The following is a 25,812-nucleotide window of genomic DNA, read 5'->3' on the forward strand; positions in this document are numbered from 1 at the left end:
TCCTTGTTTTCACTTAGGTGTGGGTTTAGGTGTGACTCCTGGCAGCACGGCCACGAGGCAAAGGAATTGGGATGAAAACCAAGGACTGTGCCATGAACTAGGAGCTTGTGTTCCTGATGCCAGAATTCAGCATTTAAATCAGTCCAGCCATTGCATTCTTCTCAACCTTTTCCTATTTGGTGTAAATAAACACCAACTAGGCTAATAGTTGAGAACACTTATTAAGACGATAGCTGTAAAGTCGCAGGATAGAATGAACTGTCTGATGAATCATATAATGTTTGGGTTGGCCAGTGAAATTATGTTGAGATCACCTACACCCATTCAGCAGTGAAGCAGACCTTCTTGCAGGTTATGGGTCAATAATATTTTTCTACATTGTGATGCTGCAAAATTGTTTTTGCTTTTTCTGAGTACTTTCAGAAGCCCAGTACAATGTAGGTGAGAGATTATTTCCTCTTACAACTGAGGGGTTTACAGCCACTGCCCAGCTTCTTGGGAGTATGGAATGGTGACATCTAAAGCCTAGCAAAAGTCACAACTTGTTGCAGTCCAGCTCACATTGCTGGCAGAAAATACACAACCAAGAGCAGCTTGTGGGGAAGAAAAGGGTTTATTTTGACTTACAGACTCAAGGGGAAGTTCCATGATGGCAGGGAAAAATGTTGGCATGAGCAGAGGGTGGGTATTACCTCCTCACCAAGATCAGATGGACAAAAGCAACAAGAGAGTGTGCCAAACACTGGCATGGGAAAAGTAGCTATAAAACCCATAAGCCTGCCCCCAACAGTACACTGCCCCCAGGAAGAGTCAATTCCCAAATTGCCATCAGCTGGGGACCTAGCATTCAGAACACCTAAGTTTATGGGAGACACCTGAATCAAACTACCACAAAAGTCAAAACTCAAGTAATTTTTCTAATGAATGCATATCCTGAAAAATTAAAAGGGGAACCACAGTAAATTAGGGATCATCTGTGTACACACACTAACATTCCAACAATTTCTGCATTTAAGGGATGAGAAGACATGACAGAGAAGGGACATCTGACTGGGAATATGGAATACAAATAGGGTTTTGGTGGAAGAAAGGCAGGAATAAAAACTATTTAGCTCAATAAGAGCTATTGGGAAAGAGAGGAATCCTAGTAGGCATGCTAATCTGTGGAAGTGGGAGAATTGTCTAAGAGGGTAGTTCACCAGCAGGTGAGATCAGAGCATCTTATCACTTTTCTCAACTCTTCAACAAATATCTAAGAACCTAGCCCATAGACAGTACAGAATGAAAGGACATCAAACTGAACATAGAATCCATGAGGAAGATTATCCATTAATGATTTCCTATAATGCAAATATGTTAGACTATCATGTAATATTTAGATAAGTAGGAAGTATACACTGTACAGATAAAAGGAAACTGTCTTCATACCTAATCTCTCTCTGTGAAAGCACCTGCTGACATTTGATGTGTGTTCTTCTGGAGTTTTCTTTTTATGCATACTGTACTTTTAATTGATGTCTCTTTTTTATATTTATATTTGTATCTTTCTATTTTTTTTGTCTATCTGTATATTTGTCTTTTTAACAGCCATATAGAAAGAAAAGGCCATAAAGATAGGATATTTCTGTAGTATGCTGTTTGATCTTAATGTACTTTGTGGATATCTTTTCTTGCCTCTATGAGCTGGTAGGTCAAATCTGATACCCTCTTGTTTTGTGAAAAATTCTGTTGGAACATAATCACACTCTTCATGTATAGCTATTTTATTGATGCAGAATAGGGTGAAAAAGTTATAATAGAGGACTTATAGTTTTCAAAACTTGAAATATTACTTTCAGACGATTTATAGAAAATATCTGTCAATACTTGACTCATAATACATACACACTGGAATGAATCTTATCATGTCAGTGCCCATGATGTTTAGGCGACCTTGTAGTTATGCCCCAAGCAAAGCTGCAATGAACATAATGACATGTCTTTGTGCTTATAGGATAACATTTCTGTTGGAGTGTCTCCTGGGAGTATATTTGCTATATCAACAGCTTATTTTCCTCTTTTCTGTTTTCTCTACTTGAGACAACCCTGGAAGCAATGTGAGATCATGAAACCAGGAGATCTAGATACAGTAGGACAATATTCCCATTATCCAGGTGAAAAAAGACAAAAGCTAAGATGTAAGAACTTAAAGGGGTGATAAACTGGAGAAAGACATGGGATACAATATTGAATGACATAGTAGATGAGGTCAAAATCCAGAAGGCACAGACAGGATACTTATGTTGACAGGTTAGGGACTTCAGTCAGACTTTTTGTCACTGTAACTTGATAATTGATCAAAACAATCCAGTCCATCATGGGAAGCATGATGAGAGGAGCAAATCACTTCATGGCAGATGTGGTCATGAAAGAGAGAGAGAGAGAGAGAGAGAGAGAGAGAGAGAGAGAGAGAGAGAGAGAGAGAGAGAAGGAGAGATTGAATATGCCTATGTTCTGCCTCTTTCTTCTTTCATTCCATCTAGGCCCCAGTCTATGAATTGTGTCTCAAGATGGGTCTTTCTTCTTTAATCCTCTTTGGAAACACCATCACAGACACGTCCAGAGCTATGTTTCATCAATATTGTAGATGTTTTTCACTCAATATGGATAACAAGTAAAATAAAACACCATAGGCAACTGACCCACCAGAAGTGAAACATCATGTCACATGGGAAACTAAGGAAAAGCATTTTACCTGAATGTGACTTCTTCTGTGAGCACTTATATTTTATCATAGGTAGGCATGAATGTGTTTGTGATTTTTTAAATATTATCCATGCTAATTATTTTGAGTTCAATGGTTCTCTGTATATTTTATCATTAGCTTGTTACCCCTCCATTCTCTGTGATATTGTGATCCTTTTTTGGTTATCCCCAAATTCCTACTTTCCCACATTCTCTATGATTGGTGGACTGTATTACTAAAGTAAAGATCCTCAAATCCTAAAATTTTGATGGAATGTTTTTCCTGGTATCCAGCTTCCTTTGGAACTCCATTTTCTGAGGCAGGTCCATACTTATTGTGTATATCCTCATCTACAAATGAAATCTATTTTCATATTTCACTGAAGTGATGGCTTGTAGTTGATGAGCATTTTATGAAAAAATACATAAGCCATGTCACAAACCAGACATTGCATATCAAGCTAAGATTTTTAGAGGACTACCAAGTCATGCAAATTGGCAAACACCAACACCACCTAGACCCCATTCTCATACACCAACTTGCACCCATTTCCTTTTGAGAGCAATAACCCATGGAAATGAAAGATAGTGAGCCTGAGAATGCCCTACATCAGCTGTTCTCACTGAGTATGGTAGAATTTTCTACAGCTGAGGTACAACATGGAAAGCACAGAGCTTTTGTGAATAAGTAACCAGTGTGTTCTACAATCCAAAATGTATTTCATAAAAAGAATAAAATAGCATTACATTAAAAAAGTAAGATAAAGTTCCCATGAATTTGAAAAAAAGAAAGAAAAAGTCAGACTATACATATTGACAGGAACAGGTGGGCCATAACCCAGTGATTCTAAGCCCTGGTGAGAAAAGCAATGGGGTGACTGAGTGATGTAGAGGGAGCAAGGGCGACAGCAACAAAGCCAACAGCAGAATGTCATGACCCCTTTTGGAACATGGAGATTATGCAACTGTTCTACATGCTGAATAGGACAGTAAGAACATTACTAAAATTCACATTTTAAAAGCTAAAAACATCTTGTGGCTCTCTTGTCTTATGAGAACTAATACTTTGATACTAAGGTTCTTAGGTAAGTCTGGGTCCAGGTTTGACAGAACTGATCAGACATGACAATAACATCAATGTCTGTGCCTGTGACTTTTGAGGTCAGACCCAGGGAGAAACAGAACAGGATGGATCAAAGCCCTGTGAAACCTATCAAGGAGCCAGCTACATATAGCACCAGTTCTTTGTTACTCATTGACCACCTACACCTGTCCTTCTCCTGAAAGGGGATACCACATGCATCAGAATCCCCTCTGCTTACCCATGCACCAACTGAGCTAAGGAAGAACCCAGACATGCCAGCTGACACGTGCTCTGAAGACCTCGCCCCCTGAGGATACAGCTTGGCTCACATGAAGAAGCATGGTACAGAATGGTATAAAGTTAAAGGGTCCATGGACACTGACATCAGTCCACAAATAACCACCACAGTCTAGGATTTAAATGGAGAGTGAGATGAAGAAGGAAAATTCCAAGTGGGATTGATACCAGTGATTCACCTCTGCCAGCCCAGCCCCCAAACATTCTACAACCTTCTAAATAACACCACAGGCTCTGGACCAGGTGTTCTAATACTTGTGTCTGTAGGGGACACTGCAAATTCAAGCCATACTAGGGATCCTAACCACTTATGATAGTTCCATATTTGATGAAAATTTGATGATAGCTTTAGTATTTTAGTACACACATGTCAATTATCTCTGTATTATCTGTTATTCTGTCTATAGTTTCTTTTCATTGCTCTCATTTCTTGTTTTAATTTTAAGAGACTATCCATTTCATTAAGCTTACTTCAATGGCAGGTTGATTCCCTCAACTTGACCATTAAAATGTACCTTGAAAATACAGATTGCTCAAATTTTCTTACAGGTTCTTACAGTCTTACATAAAATCAAATAGATAAAAATAAAAATCAGGAATTTTTTTCCCCTATAAATCCATTGTGTGTGTGTGTAAGGAAGAATTGACTTTAAATTTATATTGCTAATCAAATGCCTTCAACACCCAAAACTTCAAGCTACCAATCTTTTGTCCAAAAATTTGTGTCCAGTTTATATCTGTCTCATATCACTGACTTCACATAAATTCTTCATAGGTTCCTTTTATGTTGATAGGAACAATTAGCCTTATAAATTTTGTAACTAGAAAGTAATGAAGCACTAACCAGGATTGACCCTGAACTGCACTTATTGCCATGGTAATGAGTTCTTGGGCAGCAGGCAAGGCACAGGGGCACTGGGGCACCAGGGAGAAGCTCAGAGGATGGAGGCTGTATGCTAGGCTTCTTCAGTAGAGAGAGAATCCAGGAAGAGGTTTGGTGGCTCTGCAGCATAAGTCCCAAGAAGACTGGGGTTGCCAAATTGTATTGCCAACAGAATAAATTCTGGGATATTCTACTTAAAACATGCCAAGACTGGTAGTCTGTTAACTCTAAAATAAGGAACCATAGTGAGCATCCCTGAGTTTCCTTCCATTTCCAGGTTGTTTAAGTCTGTGATCCCATTTGGGTCTCAAAATAGTCTTTAGAATATTCTAAGTTGCAGTGTCAAGAAACATGTCCTGTTATTTTGTCTCAGGTGTAGTCTGTCAACCACATGATAAATTCTTTCACCTGATCATACTTATTTCCAACTAAAGGCCAGGTCTGCTACCATGGTCCAAACTCTTGTTTGAGTATGTGGAAAGTGACTTTACTTGTTCAGAGTTTGTCCAGTGATTAAACTGATGGTCAATGGCTAAAGAATAGACCATATGTGTGTGTGTGTGTGTGTGTGTGTATGTATTTGAGAGAGAGAGAGAGAAAGATAGAGAGAAATGGCATGCCAGGGTCTCAGGTACTGAAACCGAACTCCAGATGCTTGTGCCACCTAGTGGGCATGTGTGACCTTGTGCTTGCCTCATCATGTGTGTCTGGCTTATGTGGGATCTGGAGAGTCGAACATGGGTCCTTAGGCGTCAGAGGCAAGTGCCTTAACCTCTAATCTATCTTTCCAGCCCTAGATCATATTTTTTCCAAAATTATAATATTGGGTAAATGTTGGTGTAAATGCACCAAGCTCATTTCCTATAGTTGTAGATTTATTTGCAAACATAAATATTTTCAGTTATGAAAATTTGCATTATGAATCCATACTATGTGGTTGAAATGAGAGATACTCCATAAACGTGTGTGTTTTGAATGCTTTATCCCCAGTTGGTGGCCATTTGGGAGTATGGATCGTTGCTGAAGGAAGTGATTTGCTGGGAGCAAGCTTTGGGGTATTATAGTTCAGCTTCCTCCTTGCCAGATTTTGGCTCACTCTCTGCTGCTATTTTCGACTTGTTATGGCAAGAAGGTGATGCCCAGCCTCTGTTCTACCATCTTTTTCATATCATAATGAAACTTTCCCTTAAGACTGTAAGCCAAAATAAACTCTTTCTGCTCATGAGCTGCTTTTGATAGGGTGTTTCCTCCTTCCAGAAAGGCAAAGGTGACTATGCCAAGACAAACACACAGAAAAGAGAACAGAGATTCAAAAAAGTAGGGAGTTTCCACAGAAAGTATCTTCCATTTTGCTGTTTCACCCACACCTGTATCACAAACCCAATATGTATATTCCAAGTAGTTGGCCTATCCATATAATTCAGACAAAGAAGAGCAATTCAGGGGGGGAGCTCCTCCAATGTCCTCTTTTGTGTTTGCTCTCTTCCTTCTGTTCTAATGAAGAGAAGACTTTCCTTCAAGCCAAGGGTAATATTAACCAGAACCAGTTCTTTACAGTGTTCTCAATGGGTCCTATAAACTTAGAAATACTTAAACAGGTATGGAAATCTATAAGAAACAAACACATTAACAGGTGTGCCATGGTAACAGATTACTGGGGAAGGAATTATCCATCTTATCCCATAAGAATTTAAGGAGACAAGAGCAGAAGAGGGTAAAGTTCTTAGATTATTTGTTTTATACATCATGGAAATAATGAATAGGTATTTTTTTTCTTACTGTTGAATGGATTTATGTGAGTTTACAGAAGTACATTTTCAGGGAGACAAGCCACAGACAGTAACCATTACCATTCTGCAGCCCACAAATTCTTTTAAAGAACTTTTATAGGGCTAAGGATATAGCACTATTGGTACAGTGCTTGATAGCATGCAAGAAGTCCTGGGTTTGATCCCTAATACTGGATAAAACTGGGTGTAGTGGCATACAGCTGTAATCCCAGTGCTCTGGAGGTAGAGGCAGGAGGATCAGAAAGTTTAAGGTCATCCTCAGTTACATAGCAAATTCGAGGACACCAGGGACACACGAGACACTCAATCAAAACAAAACAACAAAACCCAAAAGTATCTCTATATATTCATAATGTTATCATTCTATTTATTCTAAAATCAAAGAGGCATTGATAGTTTCATTGACTGTTCTGTTAATTAGGTACCTGACCTCCTTACCTAGAACTGTGAAATTGAAATAATATTTCATAGAATAATCACTTTTAAATTATATTACACATTTATCATACACTGAAAGACAAAAGACCTGTCTTAATGCCAGGGATTCTTTTGTAGTGCAGTACCCACCAAAACCCTCCCAAATGGGAATGTTTGTCATGTTTTCATTTATGTACTCCCAATGCCAAGGGTAATGTCTTTGTTTCAGTTTAAGGTACTGGATGTTCTTTGTTGTCTGCATGTTTTCTTTGTTACAGCATGATGATCTTCCATATATGTACTTGGTTCTTTCAGAAAAATAAAAAAGCAAAAGGGAATAAGGTTTCCTCCCAGGGCCCTTTTGCAATATCTTAATAGCTTTCTTCTTAACCTATATTTTCTAATGTTCTTACCATTAACAGACTTCAAAAATGTCACAGAATTTTATAAGCATTTAACAATTATGAATATGAAAGAATAATTATTTTTTATATTCTTACAAAGTATCTTATAATAGAAAATTTCATTTTTGGTTGACTTTCAGCTTGTGATTCAACCATTTCTATGGCATGTAGCTTGTTTTCTGTAAAATTTAATATCTTGTAGTTTAATTTAATTTTGCTTACATAATTGGCATTCACTCATTCTACTTGCTGAGGATATAATTAGCTCTAAACTTATATTATGAGACTATGGCTCCCTTTGGATTTTGGTGTCATTTACAAATTTATTGAGCATTCTTGTTATTCTCTCATCTCCTCACTGATAAAATTGTGTAGAAAGTCTGGAGGGGGAAAGAAAGTACAAATGTATATATGTAATGAATGCATATATATGTAATGAATGTAACTCGTTCATCATGTTAACCATAGACTCAATTCTCACATACTAATCTGAGCATGCTATAAATGCCCTTTGAGATACTTTATTCATTCAACTGAACTTCATTGATTTTCTCTGCTCCATACATTTTGATCTGTGTAATGGAGAAAGGAGAAAGGGCATATCATGGATATGTCAATATATATTTTCCTTCAAGAAGCTTATAGTTCAGTGAGAAGTACCTTGTAACCATTAATGAATAATATGACATAGAGCAGTAACCTGCTATATTGTAGGAAGAAGATTAAAAAAAAACCTTCAAACCTATAGAAGAAATCATTTATCAATTCTCCTGGAAGACAAGGCATTCAAAATCTTTTATTGAGCATGTAAACCAGGATCAAAGGAAATGGAAAGGGTAAATTGTCATCCTGTGTGTGGTCACAGCAGAATAAGAGGAATGGAATTTACTCTTCTGGCTCAAGTACAGAGCTGGATAAATTATATGAAACAATGGTGTTCAGACTTTGGACAGCAGGTAATGCAGGGCAGAAATATTCAGGAGAAAAGAATCAAGTAAAGCAATTCCTGGAATCACCCTAGTCTAATGCCTGCAGAGAACTTCCATATATAGTCAGGGAAGGGAACTTTAAGCATAGCTCATGTTCTTGCTGAATTGAAGTGACTGAGATGAGAGGTCTAGGATGCCAAGTTAGCTAGAGATGGCAGGGCAGACTGCCATAAGGGAGGGAGCTGAAAAGAAAGGTAGGGTTCCAGGGGTAGGGAGATAGTTCAGTTGGTAAGGTGCTTGCCTTGCAAGCATAAGGACCTGAATTTGACACCCAGGACCCATGTTAAACAAAGAGTTGGATATGGTAGTACATGATTGTAATCCTAGCACTGGCAAAGCAGAGACAGGAGCATCCCCAGGCAATGGCACAATGGCCAGATAATACAGACTATGTGGTAAGCTGAAGGCCGAAAGGACACACTGTCTTAGAGGAAGTGGATGGTGTTCCCAAGAAACTCAGGCTGTATTCTGGCTTCTAAGCATGTGTGATTCAGTAAAGTATTTTAAGGAGAGAGAGACAGGGAAGAAGAGAGGAAAAGAGAGAATAAATTGGTAGGCCAGTGCTTCTACCCATTGCAAATGAACTTCAGACACATGTGCCACTTTTGCATTTGGCTTTATGTGGGGTAGTGGGGAATCAAACCTAGGTTGTTAGGCTTTGCAGGCAAGTGCCTTAACCACTGAGCAATTTCTCCAGCTCCTAAAGTATTTTTATAAAGGGAGAATTGCAGAAATCTTCAGGTATAACAGGTCAGTGCACATGTGTTAGGAAACTACATGAGTCCAGGGACAGACCACAGGAAGGAACTAGGGGAGCAATCTTCAGAAAGTATTAGGGACAACATTAAGTTTTCTTGCCACCCAGGACCTTGGGTCCAGTTTCAAAAGGGTTTGGCTTCAGTAGCAAAGCCAAAATATTATTACTTTACTTGAATTTTGGTCCAACTAACATAGCTTAAAAATAAGCTTCACGTCAGAAGAAAGATAAAGCATTAATCACACAAGGCCCAAACAATGGGGAAGAGTGCTTTGGAATGCTGTCATCCAGACACAAAATGGTCACTGCTCACGTGATTTCACAGCTGCTATTGTTCCTTGCACAACTTTTGCACAATATTGGGCCCATCAACATATTGTCATGGATGATGGAGAAGGCCAAATAATATGTCATCAGATTAGAAGAGGGACTAGTTGCAAATTGAAGAGGGATTAGTTGGAAAGATGGAGTTCAATGGAAGGGAGATGATGGAAGAGAGCAATGGGAGGAAATTCTGATCAAAATATATTATATATGAGTATGAAAATGGTCATTAAAATGTTAAAAATGAAAACCCATTACCTAGTGATGGATCCTATGATCCAAATTATATAGTATTAAACTAAAAATTCTTAGCCACGTAAATAAGTAGAAATTTGCTATCCACAAGGAGAAGACAATCCACTGCTATGTATGGACCCAATCATAACACCATAACACAGTGATAATATTATTAGTAGATGGGAACATTACAAAAGCTCTCTTTCTTGATTATACAACAAGCTTTCTGTCTCTCTTACAAGCACAAATATGTTCAAGGTAGTAAAGGAAAATACCAATGCGGTAAAAATGATTATATTAGGTGTAAGAAAATCTAATTAAACTTGTTGAGATAAATATGCAATATCTGAAATGAAAAAATACAGTGTCTGAGATTAGCAACATATTTGAAACAAACTTCAGGAGGAAAGGTCCATGACAATAGGGTGTTATTGACTAGCTAGGAAAAAGTGGACAGAGAAAGCCTGGGGGAAAGCAGGAGCATCAGCAAACAGGACAACATTGATGGACAAATGGTTTGAGAACTCTGAAGGAGGACAGACAAGTGAGGGCGGGAGAGAAACCAAGTAATTATTCATGTCAGATGAGAACTAGAGTGCATAGATTCAAGAAGCTTGGCAAATGTCAAGCACAAGAAACATGAAGTAAATGCCAGCAAGAAATATCATAGTCAAGCTGCTTCAAATCTGCAATAAAGACAAAATCTTAAGGGTAGCCAGGGTGGAGGGGCATACCACCAATTGTGTATATAGCCATGAAGGTAAGAGGAATGGTACTAGGAAGTACATGTGAATAGACAAAAATTCATTTAAAAAATTTAAAAGAGAACATATGGTATTAGGTTTCATTATGACATTTGTTTGCATTACTTCTTTTTTCCCCTCTCTTCTCCCTTATTCTCCTGACCCCTATTGTGTCTACATGTGTTTTCAAGTCATATGTGTTCATTATGCCCCAGCACCTTTTCCCCTTTTATTGTTTCCTTTTTAGTTTCACAGCCTATACTCATATTCACTCCCTTATATACATGCATACTTACAAACATAATAAGAAGCTAGGATCCACATATGAGACAGAACCTGTGAATTTTATCTTTATGAACATGGGTTACCTAGCATATATAATTTATAACTCTAACCATTTTTCTGATATTATTTTTCTGTATAGTTGACTAAAATTCCTGTGTGTGTGTGTGTGTGTGTGTGTGTCTGTGTGTGTGTGTGTCTGTGTGACTATTTGATGGTTCATTCAAATAGATGGACATCTAAGTTGGTTTCATTTCCTTGCTATTGTGAATAATGCAGCAATAAACCTGGATGTACAGGTTATCTCCCTAGTAGAATGTAAATAGACTAACAAACATCTTTAGTTAAAGGAAAAGTAACCAGTCAAACTATAGCTAGACACCAGAGGAAATGTCTTGCAGCTATAAAGTTGGACAGAGAGAAATCATTTGCATACATGCTATTTCTATCTTTATATTCCAATAAGCAATGCCAACCATTTTCAAGGACATGTGCTGTCTCTCTTACAATATTGTCATGCTCATTGCATGTCACTTTGTGTTGTGTGTGTGTGGGGGGAGGTGTGGGGTTGAGCACTCACTGACTCATTCAACATTCTAAGTTTTATCTTTCTCTTCTCTTCTTTCTTTCTTTTTTGTGCTAAGATCTGCAACATGCAGGTACAGAACAAGATGCCACAAGGAAGATGAATACCTACAAAATATGTCTTCTAACCAATTCTTTGGACACAAATGTTTAAATGTTTAAAATACTGCTTATAACAGGCTCTTCCTCCCCCACAAAAAACGTTTTGCAACATTTACTCAAAGTTTCAAGAACTAGAGCCCTTCGAATGTACTTTATTAGGTAAAGGAAAGATTTTTCCTACTCTTTCCCTCAGTGGGAGGCTAAAATTAAACATAAATATTTGGCTCCATAAAAATATAAAAGTATATTAGATGCATGTATTGAAAAGAAAACAATGAAGACTGTTTTTCTGTGTAATTATTATGCCCCACTAAAATCAATAAAAAAGAGAAATGTAAAAATTGTAGGTAATTTGCTGTTTTAAAAACCTTTTGTGCGGGCTGGAGAGATGGCTTATCAGTTAAGCACTTGCCTGTGAAGCCTAAGGACCCCAGTTCGAGGCTCGGTTCCCCAGGTCCCATGTTAGCCAGCTGCACAAGGGGGCGCACGCATCTGGAGTTCGTTTGCAGAGGCTGGAAGCCCTGGCGCGCACCCATTCTCTCTCTCTCCCTCTATCTGTCTTTCTCTCTGTGTCTGTCTCTCTCAAATAAATAAATAAAAAAACATTAAAAAAAAAACCTTTTGTGCATGTATGATTTGGTGTGCATGTGTGTGTGTGTGTGTGTGTGTGCACATGCATGTTCACTCAAGCCATGATACATGCAGTGAGAACAACTTTAGATGAGGGTTTTCACCTTCTGCATTGTTTGAGGCAGGTTTGGATATGGGTTTTCACATTGTACATTGTTTGAGGCAGGGCTTCTCATTTGCTATCATGTCAACCAATCTAGCTGGCCTGAGTGCTTCTAAGTGTTTTCCTGTCCTCATGTCTTATCTTTCTGTCTTGCTGTAGAAAGAGTGATTACAGGTGTGTGACTACCTGTAGCTTCATGTGGGTTCTAGGAATCCAAATTCAGGCCTTCAAGCATGTTACCCATGGAGCCGTCTCCTAAGCTTGCTAATTTATTTTTGCATTCTATTTGGGTATTTCTTTGATATAGTCAGAGCCAAAGGCTACACTGGTGACAAACAAGAGAAAGGATTGATATGTGGTGCATCATTGCTGGGTCCAGCACAGCCAGCCTCGGGCCTCCAGATTGAGTTCAGGAAGTGTGGAAAGGGCTCTGTGTTATCAACTACCACCAACAGTGTTATGTGTTCATCAGACTGCTGAGATGTATTGCCACTTTGTTGGACAGTGTGGGAATTACTTAAGTCTACAAAGTAACTTGGATTTCTTAACCACACATGAGATGTTTGAAGCTGACTGACCCTGTGTAACCTAGTCACCTAGGAGGAGTCAGGCATTTAATAAGCATCTTCATACCACTGATATTAAACAAAGCACTTAAGTCACTACTATTTTATGTAGGTACCTGTGTTTTTCCTCTACTTCATGAGGTAGGCAAACAGAATGCATTAACATTAAACATTCAATTATCAAATGTTTATTGAACATTGCAGTAAGGAAAGCACAGGATTAAATGTGTATTGTTTATATTGACCTTCTAGTAGACAAAGCCAATGGCAGGCATATAAAATATGTACATGCCCATCAGACAGACCTTATGAATAAGGGCGTCTTTATAGACATTCTAAAATATACTGATATTATAAATGGAGATGTGATATACCTTCATCACTAAGATACAATAAATAAGACAAAATAGCAAACAGTTAATCTTTCAGTATCTCACACATTGAATAAATAACTAATAAAGTTTGGACAAATATTAATGTGAAGCTACTTATGGTTGAGGTGGAGATAAATAAAAATCTACAACACTAAAATCCTTTAACATTATGTTTGAAATTCCTAAAGTCCTCTATGAATAATAATATTTGCAGTGTAATTGTCATGTAAGAGAAAAATGGTATTTTTCTTGTCAAACCACAAATATAAGATTGTAGGCAAGCATGTGGTCTATTTTGGATTACATTAAATAGACCATGCATAATTATAAAAATTCTGCCATGATTGCAAGTCACTTGTCTCAAGTACAAAAACTCAAGTGATAACCAACATCTCAGAGTTCTCTCATGAATCAAATATGAAGTCTAACAGTTTATCTCTATATAAGGTTATTTTGCAAAAATTATGTAAAATTATTTTGCAAAGATATATAAGAAATTTGGGAATGAATAAGATGAGAAGAGGCAGCCCTGAGTAAGGAGAATTTTTTTTTTCTAGGCTGCCAACCCTGAGTACTGAAATTCAGTTCTTGGGTATGAACTCAAAAGTTTGTGAAGAAAACACTCCATTTTTTTCTACCAAATCATTTTTATCTGTACTATCCAGTTTATTCTTTGAGCACTTTCATTGTTTATCATTGTTTCAGTTGCTATTATGTACTTCATCCTTAAAAAACACTGGATATCATAACATATATGTAGTCCAGTGTGTACAAACGTTTTAGGAGTATGCATTTCCTGCTATCAACATTGATTGTTCTTTCTCTGAAATGAATTCAAAGGTAGAAGCCCATTCTATAAGTACAAATGTAATTATAGTAAACTCAGAGTTATTAACAGAGAGGTAATCTGCAGTATGAGCTTTAAATTGTTATGCAACAGGATCTCCATTTTGGTAGCATTTGGTTTCAGTCCAGTTTCTCAGAACTCTTCATCCACTCTCTGCGGACTCAACAGGGAAGCTCCTTTACACTGCAATGAGTATTGGGCAGATACAGCCATGGGCCTGAGCTGACCTGATTGGGAGAACCAATGATTATGTACTCAGGATCTAGTGAACTGTATATAGCACTGAAGAATCTTTTGACCAGAAAGGCACATTACTTTGGGGAATGAAGAGAAATGATAAATTCTTATTTTTTAAAAAATTTTGGATAGTTTCAAGTTTGCAAAGTAGATGTTTAAAATTAATTTCAAATATAACACCATCATCCATATGTTTTTCTAAGGGAATAAGATAGCCTAATTTTTTTCTTTGTTCCATGTACTATTAGTTTTATAATTACCACAATTTTGAAACATCCAAAAGTTAGAACAACTTTATGAAGTGTGCTACACAATTTCCTTGGTTCTTGTAGTGTGATTAAGACTGTCAAAGGCTTCATGTCATTGAGAATAACAGCAAGTCAGGGACTACCTACTTGTTTGGCCCCTCTGAACAGCAGCTCCTGTTTATTACCTTTTTATCTGCATCTTTTCCTTGCTCTTGGCTTTCTTTTGTCTCTGTGACCAACTTTCATCCAGAAGACCCTGAGTGTCCTTTCTCTTTTGTGAGTCCAGACAAGCATTTTATTATATTGGTTATTTTGTGAGTATTTATATATGTGGTGTGCATACATGTGTCTATGGGTTCATATTGAGGCAAGAGGTTCATGCTGCGTTTTTTCTCAGTAGCTGTACCTTATTTTTATTAGATGGGTTAGAGATGGGGAGGAGAGATCTGTCTTTGAACTAGGGTTCAATGACTGTGCTAGATAAGCTAGCCAGAAAGTCTTAGAGATCCTTCTATCTTTACCTCCCTAGTGCTGAGTGATGTAGGTTCTGGGGATCCAAACTAAGGTCCTTATGCTTGTGGCAAAAGTACTTTCCTCTATGAGCTACTTATCCAGTGCCACATTTTAGAAGATACTATAAAAGCAAAGTTTTGAGGAGAGTTTGAAGTGTTTTAGCATAAAACTAAGGAGCTGCTTGCTTAGGGTTAGCATATCCCAGGTATTGGAGGTTCACAGATAGTCACTTCTGGATAAGTCTGGGTTTATGGTGTTATTGAAATAAAACCCAATGGTTTATAAACTTCTGCTGGGACCTACCTGAAACACTAAAGATAAACAAAATTTTTCAGAATGTTGATCATGACATTAGTGGGTGGTTTAGAATGAATTATCTTTAAAAAAAATTAGGAGGAGGACTAGAGAGATGGCTTAGTGGTTAAGGTGCTTGCCTGCAAAACCTAAGGACCCATGTTCAACTTTCCATGTTCCACTTAAGCCAGACGCACAAAGTGGCATAAGCATGCATGGTTGCACATGCACACAAGGGGGCACATGTGTCTGCAGTTCATTGCAGTGTCTGGAGGCCCTGGTGTGCCAGTTCTCTTTCTCATTGTCTCTCTGTTTCTGTTTCTCTCTCTCTTACCCTTACTCTCTCACATGACTGCTGTGAGTTTGAGGCCACCCTGAGACTACATACTGAATTCCAGGTCAGCCTGGGCTAGAGTGAGACCCTGCCTTGAAAAATGAAAACCAAACCAAACCAAAACAACGCAAAATGCCAGTCTCTTGGGCTTGCCTCTGGAAGGCAACTAGGGTTATCAAAGTATTGCTAAGATATAACTTAGATGCTGGGTTAAGAAGCATTGATAAGATATGGCTTGTGTTAAGAAAACAAAGAGGGGATAAGTGTAGTGCAAATTAAAAAGAATTCTAACTTGATAAAATAAGAAAGCTCATGTAAACTTTTATGGAACAGAAAATTCCCTTAATCCAATGCATAATCCCTTTAAAACAGGACAGGACAGCCTTGGCTCTGCAGGTTTAAAATTCATTAGTGATCTTAGCATGAGAATTAGATGGGCATTCTTTTCCATATCAGATAAATTATGAAAGAGCATCTTCCTTCCTCCCTGTTATCTTTCACTTAATCCAAAATTATAGATTGAAGTACATTCATTTTCACTGTCCACTGGCTAGCATTAACCCCTAGGACACAGCATCAGTCTTCACTGATTCTGACATAGTTCTCTTTGTCCTGTGCTCTAGACTGGGGTTGGATCACCTTCTCATATACTTAATATACTAGTGCCTAAAGCAGCACTTCGGAGCACAGGCAGGGGAAATACATGACAATGTCCCTATAGCTTTCAAAAGGAACAATCAGCTACTTTGCTGAGCTGTCCTCTACACTGAAGGACATCTAGAAATCTGGACCTCTGCCTGATTCTCTAGACATTATGAAAGCTGAAAATGTCCCAATAACTTTCAAATGTCTCGTTGGAGTATGATATTGCTCCCAGTGAAATATCTCATTAGCAGCTGTTGTGTTGAAAGGCCTATGGAGACCACCAATGCCATCACCCCTTACCTACCAACAAAACCATGAAGGTTAAACTAGGCTGGTATTACTGGAAACCCATCAGCTAGTTGCCTAGGCACCATGCAGATATGTAGGTTCTATGTGCTTAGGTGAAAGACACTTTGTGCTCTCCAGAGACATCTCCTGAGACCCATCTACCACCACTGGTTTGGAGCCTCTTAGCTGAACAGTCTACATACATCTAAATGCTGGTGATAGATCTGTACTTTTCTCTTGGCTAGAAGCTCCACTAGTACTGTCATCAAAGTACTAAGCACAGTGTTTTGCATAAGTAAATACTGAAAGAACAAGTGAATGAATGAGCACAGCATGACCTATAACACTATTCAAGACACCTGCATTCCAACAGGAATGGGTATGTAGTACGTGATAATGTTCAAAAGATCAGTAGAGGCAATTGTCTCCTTATATTTTGAACATCTTTCTTACGAGTTTAGAAACATCTTTTAAAAAAAATTATCTTGGTTTGGGCTGGAGAGATGGCTTAGCGGTTAAGCGCTTGCCTGTGAAGCCTATGGACACTGGTTCAAGGCTCAACTCCCCAGGACCCACTTTAGCCAGATGCATAAGGGGGCGCATGCAGCTGGAGTTTGTCTGCAGTGGCTGGAGGCCATGGCGCACCCATTCTTTCTCTCTCTCTCTCTTTCTCTACCTGTCTCTTTCTCTGTCACTCTCAAAAAAATAAATAAAAATAATAAACAAAAAAATTTAAAAAATTATCTTGGTTAAGCCATGGTGGCACATTAAGGCATGGGGGCACATGCCTTTAATACCAGCACTTGGGAGGCAGAGGTAGCAGGATAGCCATGAGTTCAAGGCCACCCTGAGACTACATAGTGAATACCAGGTCAGCCTGGGCCAGAGTGAGACCCTACCTCGAAAATCCAAAAAAAAAAAAAATTATTTTGGTAAATAAATAGACACTGTTGTTTTTGAAGCAACAGTGGTCATTTGCTAAATAGTATCTTCTCAGTTGACAGGTAGTTTATATAATTTAGGATCCAGATAAGGACTCATTCATGCTTAGATTCATCCACTTATTTGTTCATTCATTCATTCAGTCATTCACTTACTCATTTACCTTGGACATAAGAACTCTATGTCTGCTTTTCTCTTCCTCTCTCATCTCTCCTCTTTTTTTTTTTTTATCTTTTTAGATCATGGGATTATAGTTTAGTGACCAAAAATGATATAATTCCTGCCATAACAGAGTTAAAACGAGGGCTGGGACAATGGCTCAGGGGGTAAAGTGCTTGTTGCACAGATACAAGGGCCAGAGTTTGGATGCCCAGAACACATGTGCATATCAGGCATGGTGGCACTTGACTGTAATCCCAATACTTGGGAGGTGGAAGCACAGGAACCTTAGGGTTCACTGGCTAGCTAAACTAGCCACATCAGGGAGCTCTGGAATCAAGTCAGAGATTCTGTCTCAATAAGTGAGATGGAGAGTGATCAAGAAAACACCCAATATCAAACTGTCCCCCATATGCATGCACACAGTCTATATGCACCTATACAAATGTGTATCCACATGTATATGAATACACATATACTTATGCACACACACCACACTCATACGCATGAAAAAAGAGAATTACAATGGTATTTCTATACATTTTACCCAAAGTTATAGAGATGTTAATCTCCTCAGGAGGGGTTCAGTCTGCATATTATTATGGTTTAGATCTTATATGCCAGCTCCCAAAGTGTATATGCTAAAGGCTTGCTCTCTAGCCTATGCTGTTATTGGGAATTAATGAACCTTTAGAATGTGGATCCTAGTTGTCAGGAGTTATATCACTGAGGGCATGTCCTTGCAGGGGCCTGAACCCCTTCATTTCTTCTCTTTGCTTCACAGGCACAATGAAGCGATCAACATATTCTGCAGCAATCTTTCTATCCTGATGTTCTACCTTGTCATAGTCCCAAAGGGAACAAAGCCAATTGACCCTGGACTGAAGCCTCTGAAACTGTGACCCTAAAATACTGCTTTCTTTTTTAGAAGTTGATTTACTCAGGTAGTTTATCCTGACAACAGCAAGTTGACTAATAGACATATAGATTATTCTAGTCCTATGCATAGGAGGTATACCTTTGTAGTTTTTTTTTTAATCTCAGACAACTTATTAAAGTAATTCTTTTAAACAAATATTGTACTGGACAAAAAAGGAATTTAAATAATCATAGTCTGTCTTCTTATATGTGAATGTGAATATTGATTAAAACGTATATCTCATTTCACATTTCCTTTGTCAAGATATGAAAAGGTTAATGCTTAATTCTGACCCTTAATTCTGTTCTCTGTGATTCCAATCTGAATTTCATAATAGCTGAAAACAAGTGGAAAAAATTGAAACTGCAGAATTATAACATTTAACCAAGCTCTTAGGAACTTTTAGGATTTTTCCATATTAAAAAAAAACTGGTATAATTAAACTATTAGTTTTTTTAAAAGGTTAGAATAAATGGATAAAATTGACACTTGTCAAAATCTGCCTTATGATTCTTCACACTTGAAAATGGAATGCAAAACCTAGTCCACATAGCTCTTAGACTATTTTTTTTCAAAGTTTTAAAAAGTATTTTATTTCTTTATTTATGATATATATATAGAGAGTGAGTGAGCGAGTTAGAGAAAGAATGGGCACACCAGGACCTTTAGCTGTTGCAAAAGAACTCCAGACGTATGCATCACTTTGTGCATCTGGCTTACATAGGTTCTGGGGAATTGAATCAGGGTTCTTAGGTTTCAGAGGCAAGTGCCTTAACTGCTAAGTCATCTCTCCAGCCCTAGGTATTTCTTTTTAATTGGGGAAGGTATTTAAGCAGGGTGGTATTTTGTCAACAGGTATTGTCCAATTTTATAATTATGAGAACTGGAAGTCATCTTATGAGCTGTTTATTCCCACAGCCTCATTGAATAAAAGGAAAACCACAAAACTGTAAACTGTAGACAGGCTCATAAATTCAAAAGTAGGTCATTTCCTTGAGCCCGGTGTGTGCTTTAGCAATCTCTCTCAGAAGACTAACAGATCAAGAGAAAAATTCTTCTCATCTGTAGAAACAGAAGAGTATCTGGAAGCATGGCTACCTAGCTGCATTCTGTTTCCCAGCCCCCTTTGCAATTGAGAGCAGTTTGTGACTATGTTTTCCCCCATTGCTATCTGAATGGATCTGACAGGTTGTCCTTCTGTGCCTGGCCACACACCTGCCACACTTGCTCATCAGTGCTTTTTCTCCTTTCCCATGTGCTAGGATGCTGCTACTCAGTGACCTTGAGAATGCCCATGAGAAATGCTTCTACTGACCTGGAACAGGCCGTGGGGGTCATTAAGTGAACCATGGGCAAATGTTTGTATTCCATCAGCCATGTTGTCATTGACTATACACTGCTTCATTTTTCATGTAAGGCATAGTCCCAATGTACTCTTGGGCAAATTAATTCTATTTTGTGTTATCACCTTTCAAGTGGTGTTAATATTATTATAGCACCTCTTTTTAAAATATTCAAATTGCTTTACATTCCAATGTTAAGTAATTTACTTAAATCATATCGATTCATCACAAATTCTGGAAGGTAAAATTGCTGGGGCTTCTGTTTTATAGCTGAAATTATTGAATAAATTGGATCTGAGATGACCAATCCCAGGTATTTGGCCCACTGCCTATGCCTCTGATTGTCATTTTGAGCTAATTCTTTGTTTCCATGGAATTACATGAAATACACTATCTAAAATGTTATGAGTAAAAATGCCTTGATGAAAACAATCCCAGCAATATCAATTTTATTTAGATGGATGCTTGTTCTTATTTACTAGGACAAATCAGGTTGAGATGACATGTAAGTTGGAGAACATATTACAACTATTAAATTGTAGAAATTTACTGGGGTGCTAGTATTTGTAGCCCAGCAACATTGTCTTTATTTTCCCCTAGAGAAACATTGAGAATGCATATGGGAGTTTACAATCAATATCACTTCAGTGAGTGTTCCTACAAAACATAATTGAGTATCTCACACACCTTGGTGCTAGTAGAAAAAATCCCAAAGGAGTTCTTTCATCTTTTTTTAAGGGTACAACAAAAGAAGTGATTGCTTATAACAGTTTTAGATGATAGTAATACACATACCTTGGGTGGAAAAGTTTTCACATGGAAATGGCATTTGAAGATTAGATGATAAAAGCAAAACAGGTAACTGAAGAAAGGAAGAAAGAACTGTCTAAGTAATTTGATTACAGGGAGGGTATATCATTGAAAATGCCTGAGGAATTCATTCCTCATGATTGTTTTAACTTTTAAATTTATTTTATTTTTATTTATTTATTTGAGAGAGTACATGCACATGTAAGAGAGAAAGAGGGAGGTGGGGGGGAAGAGAGAGAATGGGTATGCAAGGGCCTCCAGCCACTGCAAATGAACTCCAGATGCATGTGGTATCTTGTGCATCTGGCTTACATGGGTACTGGGGAATTGAACCTGGGTCCTTGGGCTTCACAGGCAAGCACCTTAACTGCTAAAGCATCTCTCCATCCCTCCTCATGATTTTTGAATGGAATTCCTATTTTATTATCATAGACTTTGAAATATCTTTTGCATGTGTGTGTAGTATGTGTGGTGCAGTATGTGTATGTGTAGATGTAGATGCATACATTCCATATGTGTGCATGTGAAGGTCACAGGAGGGGCTCCTGTGCCCTCCTCTATTGCTCTTTCTGCACCCTTCCTTGAGGTGGAGTCTGCTGGACCCAGAGCTGTTGTCATTGACCCTTGAATCTCAGAAATTCTTTTTGCCCCTCATAGGACTTGGGATACAGGCATGTGTGGCCATGCTTGCATTTTCACATTCACATGGAGATTGAAATTAGATTATCTCAAATCCTCTTGCTTGAGTGGCAAGCACTCTTTCTACTCTCTAGCCATCTTTTTCAAATATTTTCTTTCCAGTGATTTTTTTTTTTTTTTTGGTTTGGTTGAGGCAGAGGTTACTTTAGTCTAGCCTGACCTGGAACTTACTCTGGAGTCCTATGCTGGCCTTAAACTCACAGGGATCCTCCTACCTCTGCCTCCTGAGTGCTGGGATTAAAGGCATATGCCACTACACCCAGCTCTTTCCACTGATATTTAAAATTCAGTTTGTCTTTCAGGCACTGCCAGGCACAGGCTAGAGCCTTCAGGAGAGGGTCCTGAGCTTCCAGGCACAGCTAAGGAACCCTGGGCTACAGGAGGCCACTCCCTCTCCAAATTAGGCTCTGCCCATAGTACTGTAACCTTTGGACAGTTGCCTAGGAAACTCTTTATCAGCCAGTACCTTACTCAGCTCATCTCCCTGAGACCCTAGATCACCTGAATCCCCCCCACCCCCCGCCATTGCCTATGTGCTGGAATGAATGTTCCCATAGGGTCCTTGTATGTCCCATCCCCTTAGGACCCTACCCCCACTTTCAGATGCTTATAAACCCATTTCCCTGACAATAAATGGAGAGAGCTGTTCAACTAACTCCTGGGAGTGATTCTTTCTCTTGTCATGTGCTCACCCACCCTGTTTGCCTGGGCACCTTCAGGGGGACCACAGCTGGACCTGGAGCAAGGCCCCAGGAACCCATGGCTGGCACCTGAACAGGGACCCTAGGAGCCAGACAGGGTAGAGTGCTCTTAAAGAGGGACTTGGAGACATCGACCCATGCGGCCCTGCCTCCACATTTTTGAGGGCTGGCAGGTTTCTCTTTTTCCTCCTTTATTTTCAGTTCATGCCATTGCGTGGGACCAGACATGACGAACTGGCAACTGATGTCTCTTGGCCAAGGCCACTCTTTGGTATTGACTGAAGTCCAGCCATCCTCTGCCTGGACCCCGACAGCCTGTTGGGTGTTGGCAAAAACCCTGCATCTATTTCTCTTTCCTCCATCAGAAGGAAGCTATTTTTCTCTTTTTACTCCTTTACTTTAATATTGTCTCCAAGCAAAAGGAATCACAGATTCATAGATTACGGGCTCTTTTGAAAGTTAAGGGCACTAAGCTCTCCCCAAGGGAGGTTGGTTTCTTTTGAGAAGTCCTCCAGGTTGCCCCCTGAATGATTTCTGGGCATCCATGTGGCCCAGACATGTCGACCCACATAGCTTATCTGGCTAGGAAATAAAAAGTTTAGGAAGGAAATTTCTCCTCACTCCCTTTAAACAGGTAAACTACAAGCCGGCTTAGAAACACTCCAAAGCAGCTCAAGTTAGAGTCAGGTGTCCAGACAATGGAGCCTAGGCCCCTGCAGGTGTCATGTCTCTGCCTCCTCTCCCAGCAGCTCCCCTTCCTGTGGGGACCCTTCCTCCTTTAGTCCCCCCACCCAGGCCCTCTAATTTCTCAATGGCTCCCCGGTGGTCTTCAGGATGCCCCCTTCCATTGAGTAGCTGGACTTGGACTCCAGCAGTCATCTCGGCCAGTCTTGGCCATTACCTCCACATTTAATAGACCAGATTCAGAGTGAGTTCCTGGGAGCAGGTCAGGGCTGAAGCCAGGCAGAGTTGATCCAGCCACTGCAGCACCAGCATCAAGAAATGTCAAGAGAGAGAATAAAAAGGTCACATTTACCTAAAGCCTATGGTGAACTGAAGTTTTATGTAAACAATACCATGCTTTGTTACATGATATCATGATTACTGAGTTTGTGTTATAGGCCAACTTCAACTTACATAGAGGATTATTGAAAACAACAGAATTCTCTCTGAAATGGTGACTTATAATTTGTCAGGTATTAAAAAAAAAAAAAAGATTTACTGTAAAGTTCTCTTACTTAAAAGGAGGAGGCAACTGACCTGACTTCTAGGCCAGCCTGCCTCAAGATAGCACCAAAATTTGCCTTAGTTACTCCTAATAAAATAATTTCCAAGTGTGTTATTGGTATTAATGACATAAAATTGTCTTTAGACTACTTGCTTGTCAGTGAGTAATAGGATTAATCAATTTGGTATAGTTTCTCTTAATACTCTTATAAAAAGATGGTTAATTATTAGGTAAAATGAGCTGATTGAAGGAACTGGGAAGGCATTTTCAATGTTGGACATAGAATGCTCATTAAAAATGTTTTTTGAGTGTTACTTAGATCAAAATGTTAAAGTATGTGGATGAAGATGTGCATGTGTAGGAAAAAATCTTCAGGCTAGATATAAACACCATGCCTAAACTTAGAGATTTTTCAAGAGTTTACAAACTCTTAAGGAACAAAAACTATTTTTCAGGTTAAAATATGTTGGGATAGCTTGCATAAGATTTATCCAATTTAAGTCATAGGTAAAACATAAAATTTTTTATGTTAAGCCGGGCATGGTGGTGCAGGCCTTTAATCCCAGCACTTGGGAGGCAGAGGTGGGAGTATTGTCATGAGTTCGAGGCCACACTGAGACTCCATAGTGAATTCCAGGTCAGCCTGGACTAGAGTGAGACCCCACCTTGAACCTCCCCAAAAATTGCTTATGTTAATAAAATTTTCTATGGTACATAAAATCAATAGCTATCGAGATTAAGCCAAAATCATTTGTTGTTACATGGTGTCTTTTCTTTCAAATTTTTTTTTTTATCAAGGGTCACATTAGAATTTAGCTAGCTGTTTTGGCACAACAAAGGACCAGATTCTGCTCTATTGTATGTAAAGCAACAGTCTCATTTTTGGCATCTTAAGTCCAGTGCTTATAAAAAAAATTAACTCTTAAGACATATTCCCTACTTTAAGGTACAGCCTCATGCTCAAACAATGGTCCTCATCTGAGAAAAATAATTTCAAGCTCTGTGGTTCTGTTTCTAATGTTCTCTGGGTAATTGGTACCCACACAGGCATCTGAACTAATCCAAAAAAAAATGTTTTCAAACACAGGTGCTAAGACTTTATACTGTCTTACCTGTCCTTTTCTGACAATTTCTAGGTTAAATTAATTAGTTTGTAAATTAGTTGGTATTGTTTTCAAGACTTGTAACAGGTTCTGCCTGTGCTTATAACTGTTAGATATCTAAAATGTAACATGTTTCTACTTTCTATACCACTGTTATGGCTCATGCTGCCACAGTACAGCAAACATTTAAAAGATTGGACAAAATGATGTTAGAAGCTCTTGTGCCATTCTTTAGCTAAATCTTCTTCATTAATCAAATGTGCTCTATATGTACATATATCCAGGCTGCTGTAACTTCTTTTATAAGTGTGTTAATTACCTATGTAGAAGCCAAATCCAATTGGAATCATCAGAGCAAAAAGTGCCAGTATTTTGGCCTGTGCTCCCAGGTCATGAGGCCACTGGAAGATGATGGGACACTTCTACACTGGCCCCCTGGTAAGTCACCTGTCTTCCTGAGCAGGGAGGATATGGAGACTCAACCAAAATTGGTGAACAGTCTGAAACAGGAGATTAACAATTGAGTAACAATCAGTCCTCCTGACTTCCAAAAGTAGGGATAACTACTTGACCAGCATGTCCCTGACTCATTGTAACAGAAAGAAAACACCAGTAAGCTATAGGGCTACTCCTGGGTCCCTAAAGTCTCTTTGGAGAGCCTTTAATGACCTCCAAAACTAATCCTTAATTAAATTTTGGCTATCTCCATGGTCTTAAACACTCAGAGAAATGCATAACCAAAGATAAAAAAATACCTTAAATATATAAATGGCCTATTAAGTAATACAACAAGAGCTTTCCAAGAGGGGAAACAAATGAGACTTTAAGACATCTTTTCCCCAGAGTTCTAATTCTATAATAAAGAAAAAACAACTATAGAAGTCAAAAGGGTTATTTTCAAATCTAGACTATATAAATAAGTTCTAAGACTAAAAAAAATATATTTGTACAGCGTTTAATGACACCCAATGGCTCTCTATTATCAAGGTTAAATGTTGTGTATATGTTTCTGATAAGTAAGTCTGCTAACATCTCATCTGGTTTACAAGCCATATCAAATATTAGTGTGCCATTTAATGAACAGTTCTGGAAGAAAATCTAAGCCAGCTCATCCTCAGATGGTCCTGAGACAATCCAAGCCTGTGTACCTGGATTCCCTCTACCACAAAAAGGACCAGTTTGCTTTGAGCTCACTTCTCATTAACTCCTTA

The 25,812-nt window shown here is 38.6% G+C and overlaps 1 protein-coding gene across 10 annotated transcripts in view; it reads right to left on the minus strand.

Moving 5' to 3' along the window:
- Positions 1–25,812, minus strand: part of Chrm3 (cholinergic receptor muscarinic 3) — a 576,562-nt gene that overhangs the window by 181,261 nt on the left and 369,489 nt on the right. For 2 of the 10 annotated variants that reach the window (XM_045153523.1, XM_045153525.1), the window contains exon 4: positions 20,856–20,922. The exons of the other annotated variants lie outside the window; for them this stretch is intronic. The gene's annotated coding sequence lies outside the window, so the exon portion shown is untranslated. The remainder of the gene's footprint in view (positions 1–20,855; positions 20,923–25,812) is intronic. 10 annotated transcript variants of the gene reach the window in all.

This window comes from Jaculus jaculus, chromosome 6 (genome assembly GCF_020740685.1).
Source record: "Jaculus jaculus isolate mJacJac1 chromosome 6, mJacJac1.mat.Y.cur, whole genome shotgun sequence".
Classification (NCBI taxonomy): Eukaryota; Metazoa; Chordata; class Mammalia; order Rodentia; family Dipodidae; genus Jaculus; species Jaculus jaculus.